At 32.7% G+C, this 10,366-nt stretch overlaps 1 protein-coding gene across 2 annotated transcripts in view; it reads right to left on the bottom strand.

The window, feature by feature from the left end:
• The window catches only part of LOC145287902 (arrestin domain-containing protein 2-like), an 867,795-nt gene that overhangs the window by 635,852 nt on the left and 221,577 nt on the right, over positions 1-10,366 (bottom strand). The window lies entirely within an intron of this gene.

Genomic DNA, 10,366 nt, shown 5'->3' with positions numbered 1-10,366 from the left:
GGCCTGATGATGTGATTTTCCCTAGCAGGGTGGTAACTGAAACATATTTATATATGTGTAGCCACTAGTTTTCATATCAAATATATATATATATATATATATATATATATATATATATATATATATAATAAATATTAAATTATTAATTTAACAATCAAGAAATTAAATTAATATTTTATATTAATTTAATTTCTTGATTGTTAAATTAATAATAGTAGTGATAAAAATATCAATTATAGAGTTGGAAACAATAATGCTGTTTTGTTTATTCGTGAAGAGTGAACTACAGTAATGGTGAATTTTATTATCTAATAGTCGTAACTTTAATCAACATATGCGGAAACTATATTACAAGCGTCCATACATTTAACGATTTAGCTAATATAGAAATAGCCAGAAGGGAGACACGCACGATGACTAACTGGGTCATACTTGACTACGCCTAGTCAGGCATCAAAGTAATAAAAACACGCAGAGGAGTAATAAAAACTCCTGATGATTACATAATTCAGTTATTGCTTACTTTTAACAGCTACATACGCATATATTTAGACTGCTTTTTTTATTTATTCGTAAGACCAGATTGCTTATTTACAGGAACAATCATAAAAATGCACAATTCTGAACCCATGGAGAAAGTAATTTTCTAAGAGCTGAAGTATTAAGAAGAAAGCATCACCAGTTTGTATAAATTTGGAAATGTACAAAAATATATTAAAGTTTTTGTCAATAAAGCGTGTTCCATACCGTACCAGACCCAAAGACAAACCCAATTTACTATTTAATCACCCAATTAATTAATAATGCATAAGTATATATATATACATATATATATATATATATATATATATATATAATAACTTCCACAACCAAACAACGTCGCAGCCCTTAAGAGCCATGCCAGTCAACGAACCGGAAGTCCACAACTCAAATTTCGCCCTCATTTTGGGGTCATAAGGTAGACACATCCGAACTCAGGATTCGAAACCCGAGCCTCTTTCATGTGAGGCAAGCACTATACGAACTGAGCAAACGTTCTGCACGCAAGAAATTCTGTTAACCAACGCAGATCAGACTGTGAAATCAACCTATTCGTCTCGATAAGAGACGCCGACGCCGTCATCCAACCAGTTAATAATAATATATATATATATATATATATATATATATATATATATATATATATATATATATATATATATATATATATATATATATAAAGGAGATTAGAACAATAGTCTAAAGAGTAGAGTGTATTTTAATGTAATAGTGAAATTACTAGTTTAATTATAATACAGGAAAGAAAAAGTGCTCGTTGTAATTTAGATATATATTAATAATATATAAATTATCAATCACATTCCTAAATATATATATATATATAAATATATATATATATAAATATATATATATATATAAATATATATATATACATATATATATATATATATATATATTTATTTATATTATTTTTATTTAATTTCACCCCAAACAAGGCACCGTGTCAATTTTAAGTAGGGGGCTACTACCGGGAACATAACTTGTCGAGATATTATGAAGGGAGATGAGTAGCAAGATGTTTGTTCACATTACACTTGAACTTCTGCATGTCAGTACAGTTGGAAAACAGAATCCCGAAAGGAAGTTCCAAAGTATAGCAGTTCTGAAGAAGAAACTATTGGAGTAAAAGTTTTTTTACACCTAGGGATCTCTACTGTATGGGGGTAGGATTTAGCTGCTTGTCGAGTTTGGCAAGGGTATTTACGTCGATGGGGGTACGAGTGCTTCTAGTTCGTCAGAGCATTCACCATTAAAGTACTTGTAGGACAGGCAGAGGGATGCAACATTTGGTCGTTGGGACAGGGCTTAAGCCACGTTGACAGTTCAGGACCTATTTGGTTAGCGACTCTCTTTTGAACTCTGTCCAGAAATTGGAGGCAAGTAGCAGATGCACCAGCCCAAATGTGACAACACACTCCATATATGGCCTTATAGAGGTATAGGATATTTTCAGGTGTGAGTAGCTTTCTAGCGCGGTAGAAAGAGAGAGAGAGAGAGAGAGAGAGAGAGAGAGAGAGAGCCTTCTTCGCAGAAGACTTGACAATGCCCTCTATATATCTATTCCAGTTCATGTTCCCTGTGAATGTTAGGCCAAGGAGTATGAAGGAATTACTTTCAGGTAATGTGTTTTGGCCATTGCTATTTGTGGTAGAGAAGGTTTCTTGCAATTATTGAAAGAAACAAGTTTTTTTCTTGGCAGCATTGAATCAAACCGTCCATTTTTGTCACCATTCCACTACAGATTGGAGCTCTTCATCTAGTGTTTCTGCCATTTCCTTAGATATGTGCTTGTTTCTTTTCCTCTCGTGCCTACTATAGAGCGTGGTGTCATCAGCAAATGTACCGATCTCAGAAACAGTTTTATCAGGGAGGTAATTTATGAATATCAGGAATAATAATGGTCCCAGGATAGACCCCTGAGGTACTCCCGCATTTATATCATATTGTTTTGATGTAAGACCGTCGAGGACAACTCGGATTTTTCTACAACTTAAGAAGGATTTAATTACGTTATGTATTCTACCAATGATACCATCTGATCTGATTTTCCTTAGAAGTCCATCTGTCAAAAGCCTTAGTTATATCTAGGACTACCGCTCTACCCTCCTCTGCTTTGTCCTGTGAACGGTATATACGTTCAGAGATTGCAGTTAGGATGTCTGCTGTGGAACGGGCTTACGTAATCCATAATGATTGTCGGTCAGAAGTTTAGCAGCTGTAAGATTATGGATTAGAGCTTGATTAATTGTGGTCTCAAATATCTTGGCGAAAAGTGGGAAGAGGCTAATAATTTAATGGTTCAGTTCTTTCGCAGTTTTCCAGTAGTCAGGAAAGCAAGATTCGTTAAGTCATTTGTTGCAAAAATGAGAGAGAATCGGAGCACCTCGGTGGAGAATTTTTAATAGCACTGTCGGGATGAGATCGGGTCCACATGATTTTGAGGTGTCTAGGTTTTTTTATGATATCATGTACCTGAGGAGGAGTGATTTCAGATAACCTAGTGTGGTGTCAGTCTGCAAAGTAAGGGAGGAAGCTGTTTGCCGGGTCTAATGTGGTGTTTGAGGCAAACTGACTGGCAAGCATGTTAGCCTTCTCGGTTGCCGTGCAAACAACCCCCTGATTGCTTGATAGTGGGGGAATCGTTGATCACCGATTATTTACTACATTGTTGTAGATTTAGCAAAAATCGCGGGATCCTAATTTCTGGTCTTTAATGCGGTTTCTAGTGGTGTCAGTGTATTCTGTCTTAGCTATTTCTCCCTTACAATTACTTCTAGCTTTAATATACTTCGTTTTGTTTGAACTGGAGTTATATAGGTTAAATCTGCGGTACGCATGCTGCCTTGAGCAACATCAGCTATAATATAATATATATATATATAGTATATAATATGCATATAATATAATATATATATATATATATATATATAGTATATATAATATGTATATACATAATATATATCGTATATATATATATATAATATATATATATATATATATATATATATATACTATATATAATATATATACAGGGTGACCATAAGAAAACAAAAGCTAAATGGAAGTCATCTAGAACATAGGCTGTAGAACAGAGAAAAAAAAAAGGTAAAAGACCTTCGTGTTTTGATGAGATGTTTTAAACTAGTTATGACCAAAGTTACATTTCATTCGGACAAACCACTAAGAAACGGGGCCTAATTAGATTTGCGGCTTGTTTTTTTTTTTTGGTTACCCTGTAGTATATTATATATAATATATATATATATATATATATATAGTATATTATATATTAGCTATATAATATATATATATATAATATATAATATATATAACATATATAATATATACAATATATAAATATATATAATATATATAATATGTATATAATATAAAATATATATTATATAAATATATATTATGTAAATATACATATATATATAATATAAATGTATATATATAATATAATATGAATATATAATATAAATATATATAATATAAATATATATATATATAATATATGTATAATATAAATGTATATATATAATATAAATATATAATATAAATATATATAATATAAATATATAATATAATATATATATAATATATATAATATAAATATACATTATAATATATATAATATAAATATATAATATATATAATATAAATGTATATATAAATGCATACATACAATATAAATATCTATTTAATATAAATATATATATATAATATAAATGAATATATTTATTTAATATAAACATATATATATATATAATATAAATATATAAATATATATAAGGATTCGCATGGATCAAATGTACGGAGAAGAGGTGGAAAGTATAAGCTTTTATAATATTTTCTATGTTTATGTCTGTGCAAAACATTACAAATAAATGCCTATCTTCACCCGTCGATAAATATGGATCAATAATACAGTCGTGGCCGGACATGATTACAAGGTGAGTTTTATTTTGAAGTAATTTTTTATGCGCACCATCGATTTCACTCCAATGAGTAAGGAGAGCTTAATTTAGATTATTCAAAAATACGTTCACCTAATGATCTTTTTTGTACAGTTTTTGCCCATAAATATGTATCAACATAGAGCTCTCTTTCTGTATCTCACCCTCAATCCCTCCTCCTCCTCTTTCTGTTTCTACATATATGTACGACTATGTAAAAAGGGCGTACATCTGTATTTGTGCGCCTCTGGGTGTGTTTGTCTGTGTGTGGATTCGTTTCTTATATACTTTGAAAAGGATGGACCGATCTTAGGAAATTTCATACTTGATGTGTCTGGGACTGTTCATAAGAATGCGTTGAGGAATATCGAACATGGAAAGTCGAAAACATTCGATTAATGTAATCCAATGTTGACCAAATACTTTTATATGATCTAACATCACAAGTACATGTAAGAAACTTTATCACCGCACAAACAGAAAGGGCCAGTCTATAAAATCAACTCTGGCTTTTTTTTAATAAGATAGAGGCGTTGTTGAAATTGATGTTTCTTTTTTGAGCACAATTGAACCAGTACACTTGATTTTGGTACGTTTAACTTTAATTTAAGTGATTACATGAAAATGATTTAATAAAATCCACAGTTGGTTCTTTGATAAGACAGTGGCGCGTTCGACATAGATGTCTAGTTCAGAGTTCAGTTGATCCATGATACATGAATTTTGCCTTTTATACTTACATGCAAGCCATTATCTACAGCTAATGCGGTAAGATTAACATGAGATTCTCTACAGTGCAACCTACACTATAAAGTTTTATAGACTAAGTCACTTCGGGGGTTGCATGTGAAGTTTTCTGTCAGTACGATAAGGCAGGCAATTAATGGGACATTTCACTCAATTTGTTGACAATAAAGGTAAGGGAATGTGAATCATTAATTCATTCTGATTCTATCCCGGACAACGTCAGGACTCCCTGCTAGTATATATATATACATATATATATATATATTATTATTATTATTATTATTATCATTATTATTATCATTATTATTATTGTTGTTATTATTTTTTAAATCAAATGTGTATTTCATTTTGATTTTAAAATAGTCGATTTATATCAAATTACCTCATTAATAATGTGTAAGTCGGTATATATGAGAAACAGACACACGCGGACACATTTCCTGTTTTTAATATATATATATATATATATATATATATATATATATAGAAAGAGAGAGAGAGAGAGAGAGAGGGGGAGAGAGACACCCCCATATATATATATATATATATATATATATATATATATATATATATATATATATATACATATACACACACACATATATATATATATAATGTTAACTAATTTTCTTTTTATTAATGGTAGAAATTCCAAGGGTGCACTTGTATCTGTACGAGGGAGAGAGCAAACTGTTAGATAAACACTGTTCTAAACACCGCCTTTTTGAGATGGTAATAAACCGTGGCCAGATGGGAAATGTCAGCGTTTTCCCTCCCTGAGCTGCTCATTAGTTTTTTTGTTTTTCTGTTTTTTCGTAAAGAGACCGGTTTCTCCATTTCGACAAGGAGGTGTAGGCTCCTTAAGAACCGCATCGCCATGCGGAGCGCGCCCTACTTTACTGGCAAACATACGCAGGTGTTAAACTGACACACCTCTGCCTTAGCACGAACTAACAGTTTCAAAAACAAACCTGATATATTTCATACCAACCCCGTACATATGAACTTATCAATATTGTGCCTCCCTTTCATTGTATGCCGGTGTATCTGTCTTTCTCGGCCTAACACTTTTTGTCTTTGTTTAGTTAAAGTCATTTATAAATCTTAAAATAGTACATTTCTTAGATTAACAAAATTAAATATCAGCAAAATTAGTAACACCCTTTATTATAAACTTGTCTGTAAAAATGATAGGAGGACATAAAGTAGGTGCTCATTTTACATTCAATTTATATAGAAAAATGATCCTCCTCTTGTTTTAACAATAATGCGCGAACTTAAGGAAAATGTCACATGACAGCCTAAACAATTCAGACCATCAGCTTTCCAACCAACGTTAATTTTTTTTTTTTTAAATTTGGATCAATAGTCGTTGAGATTTCGAAGTATATATATGTATCTATCTATATCTATATCTATATATATATATATATATATATATAGAGAGAGAGAGAGAGAGAGAGATAGATAGATAGATAGATAGATTGTATAGTATATAAATATATATATATATATATATATATATATATATATATATATATTTATAGTAGCCAAATTGAATATTGGAATGCTCATATCTTTTGTTTTATGGGAGTTAACTACATGAAAGTCTGAAGACTTTTTGAAGATTATAATACTATTCTATGGTTAAAATTTCACGACAATTGGTAAAAAAAGAACCTATATTTTAAAACCAATAAACTGTGCCCAAATTTGCCAACTTTTGTGCATATAGTGTCCAAGCAGGCCAGCCTTAGTTTTGTTGCTTCTGTTGTCTCCCCTGTAGCCTTGCTAAGCTACTTAAATACCTACAGACACTAGTGTTTCATCCTTTCGGGAATCTTCAGTTCAGGGTGTCACGATTAACGCCAGTCGATAGATTCGAACCCTACCACACGAGCCAATACTCGGTCGATTAGCAAAGACCGTATCCAATGGCCTACGTTTAACCGCGAGAAATAACGTTGAATTTAAACATTTTATTTTTTTAAATGTTCTTTACATCAGTCACAGTGATCTAATCGTTATACAATGATCTACGCATAAAAGCTAAATTGACCGACTTAATTCAACTGAAAGTGCTCAACGGTAAGAAACGAGTTTCTTAAAGGGGCTGGCATAATATATATGTATATATATATATATATATATATATAGAGAGAGAGAGAGAGAGAGAGATAGATAGATAGATAGATAGATAGATAGATATTATCTCGACCTTTTGCATGTTAAACATAAATTCCAAGCCATTATCACTGCACAAGCAGTAAAGCCAGGCATATAAAATCAGCTGTAGGTTCTTTGATATTATGGGGGCGTGTCCGAAATATTTTTTTCTGTGTAGAGCTCAATTGAACCATGGTACTTGATTTTTTCATTTTAAACTTTAATTCCAGCCATAATATATAAAAAATATAAACTTCGCCGGCCATATTAAAAATGCTGGCGTCTACATCGGGTTGCGCTCTACCAAAGGGCCTTGAAGAGTAAAAAAAAAAAAACAAAAAAAAACAAAGAGAGAGGGAGAGGGAGAACTAACTAAACCTCAACTGGAAAAGTGCAGAGAGCACTGGGGCAGTGGGGACACTTTCATCCACCCAACCCTTAAAGAATTCGTTGCGAGCGATAGATCAAAAGTAAGCGTTTGTTTCGATAACGTGAAGCTATCTGCAGCGGTTATCGCGAGGGGTGGAGAGCACTTAAGGGCTGGTGTGTCTTGTTGTCATTCAGATTCCAGGGAACATCACAGGTTGTTGCTAGTGAGTGGTCGCTGGGGATGGCGTGTGTGGGTACTCCTAATGAGTGTAATAGTAATAATATAAACAATAATAATAACAGGAAGAAGAAAAAGAAGAAGAAGAAGAAGAAGAAGAAGAAAGAATTAGGAGTGCGAGGAACAATCCCGAAAAACTTAGTAAAAAGAATAGGAGAGATTGGAATTAGAGGGATGACTGAGAATATACAATGAATAGCAATAATGAAAACGGTTGGGATATTGAGGAAACAAACTTGTATGTGAAGACTAATGCACATACGCTACATGCGCAAGTGGGACATATAGAAACTGACACAGAAGTATATCGAAAGGAACACAACATCAAATCATGAAAACTTAATCTGTATGATTTTAAGTTTAAGCCCGCGCAACCTCCCCCGTCCCCCCCCAAACTGTACCGTCGGTATAAACTAACACTATATAAAATAATTGAGGAGGGTCAAGAAAGATGAATATACCGAGTGGAGCAAGCTCTAACAAGGACTACCCTGGATGAGTGTGAAGAGAACAGAGACCTTCGGAAGGCTTGATGCCACCTAAATTCCAGTAAAGACCGACGGATGCTACCAATGAGGAACCAATGGTAAACGGCTATTACGATAACGTAAACTAATTTGCAAAGGTTATTGAAAAAGGTGGTGATACTGGAAATCTCAGGAAAATTTTTGTCACTCAGACTCCAGGGAATAATATAGGTTTCTGCAAAGATAATTCTTTACGGTTGGCATGTTTGAAAACTCCTGGTGAAGAAGAAGAAGAAGAAGAAGAAGAAGACGAAGAAGAAGAAGAAGAATACAATAAAATCCCGAGATACAGCATTAAACATTAGTAAACAAAATATAGTATAATATATAATACACATGTATATAATCAAATAACATTAAAATAACACCGTAAAGCGGAGAAAATACTGTAACTAGGGGCCGCAGAAAACATCATATTCCACACCGTAACCATGAAAAAAACGTATCTTAGCGCCACCGTATTCCGGGATTCTACTGTAAATTACATCTGCAGTGTATTATATAATAATACATTCTTAACATATATAACATCCATAGGTGTTATATAAAAATGGTTTGATTCGAGCGTTGCATACCAAACTCGTTAGTTGATGCGAATACCGGTGTAATAAGCAGAATCTAGTATTTATATATATATATATATATATATATATATATATATATATATATATATATATATATATATATATATATATGAGTAAAAAAAAACAAAGAGAGAGGGGGAGAGAGAGATAGAGAGGGAGAACTAACTAAACCTCAACTGGAAAAGTGCAGAGAGAACTGGGACCTTAGGGTCTCCGCTAATCGAGCCAGAGATGTCTCGTGTTGCGGGGTTCAAATCGTTCGACTAGTATTAATCGCGACACCCTGCACTGAAGATTCCCGAAAGGATGAAACACTAGTGTCTATAGGTATTTAATTATTACAGTAAAAAATAATTATATATATATTCGTGTGTGTGTGTGTGTGTGTGTGTGTGTGTGTGTGTGTGTGTGTGTGTGTGTAAAACCAATAGTCGTAGGTTTGATTCTAACAAGATCGACTAGAGATCGCTTGTACACAGTAAATACATTTGCTGAATCACATATCTTCAATGTTGCTTAACAGGTTCTTCTCTCAAGTCAGAATCAAATCAACGGTCATCAGGTTAGTAGGTTGTAACGGTTCGACTGCATAAGTACGTGATAGCTACTGTATAAACATTAACAACTCTCGTACAGTGCCTCATGTCTGTAAAAAAAATTTCATTAGTGGTTATATTTGATGACAATATCACACACCACAGTATTCAACCTAAGAAGTGGGGCTAGTATAGTCATCAATAGAAAGGTTGTTTCGCTGTGTCACAGCTCTTTACTGTAGACAGACAATGCATCGGCTTTAAGTCTTGATGAATCCTACGACAATCGAAGTGATCGTCGGCGATTCTAAACATTCGGTATTCGAGCTGTTAATAAATGAGACAAAAGGATAGAACCCCATTCAAAATTGAAAGAAAAATAGAAGAATAGATTGAATAAAGAAAGTAAAACTAGTCAAGAAAAAAAAGAAAGAATGAAATAACGTGTAATGGATAAATATGCTGAAACCTAAATTGATTCGCACGAATAGAGAGACAAATGATCATAGAAACCGAATCAATATAAAACAGACTGACCCAACTAAACGTAGACTTCAAATCAATCAATCGACCTATATAAATCGATTCGTACAGATGGAGATAATTAGGAAAAGCGTTCATAAATAATCGTAATTTATCACGTGATTTGAAGATGGAATACACATAGAGAGTTGTGCAA

This window comes from Euprymna scolopes, chromosome 11 (assembly GCF_053919585.1).
Source record: "Euprymna scolopes isolate OS-2025 chromosome 11, ASM5391958v1, whole genome shotgun sequence".
NCBI classification, from domain to species: Eukaryota; Metazoa; Mollusca; class Cephalopoda; order Sepiida; family Sepiolidae; genus Euprymna; species Euprymna scolopes.
Note: the sequence above shows the minus strand (reverse complement) of the source record. Positions and strands in the feature narration are given on the sequence as shown.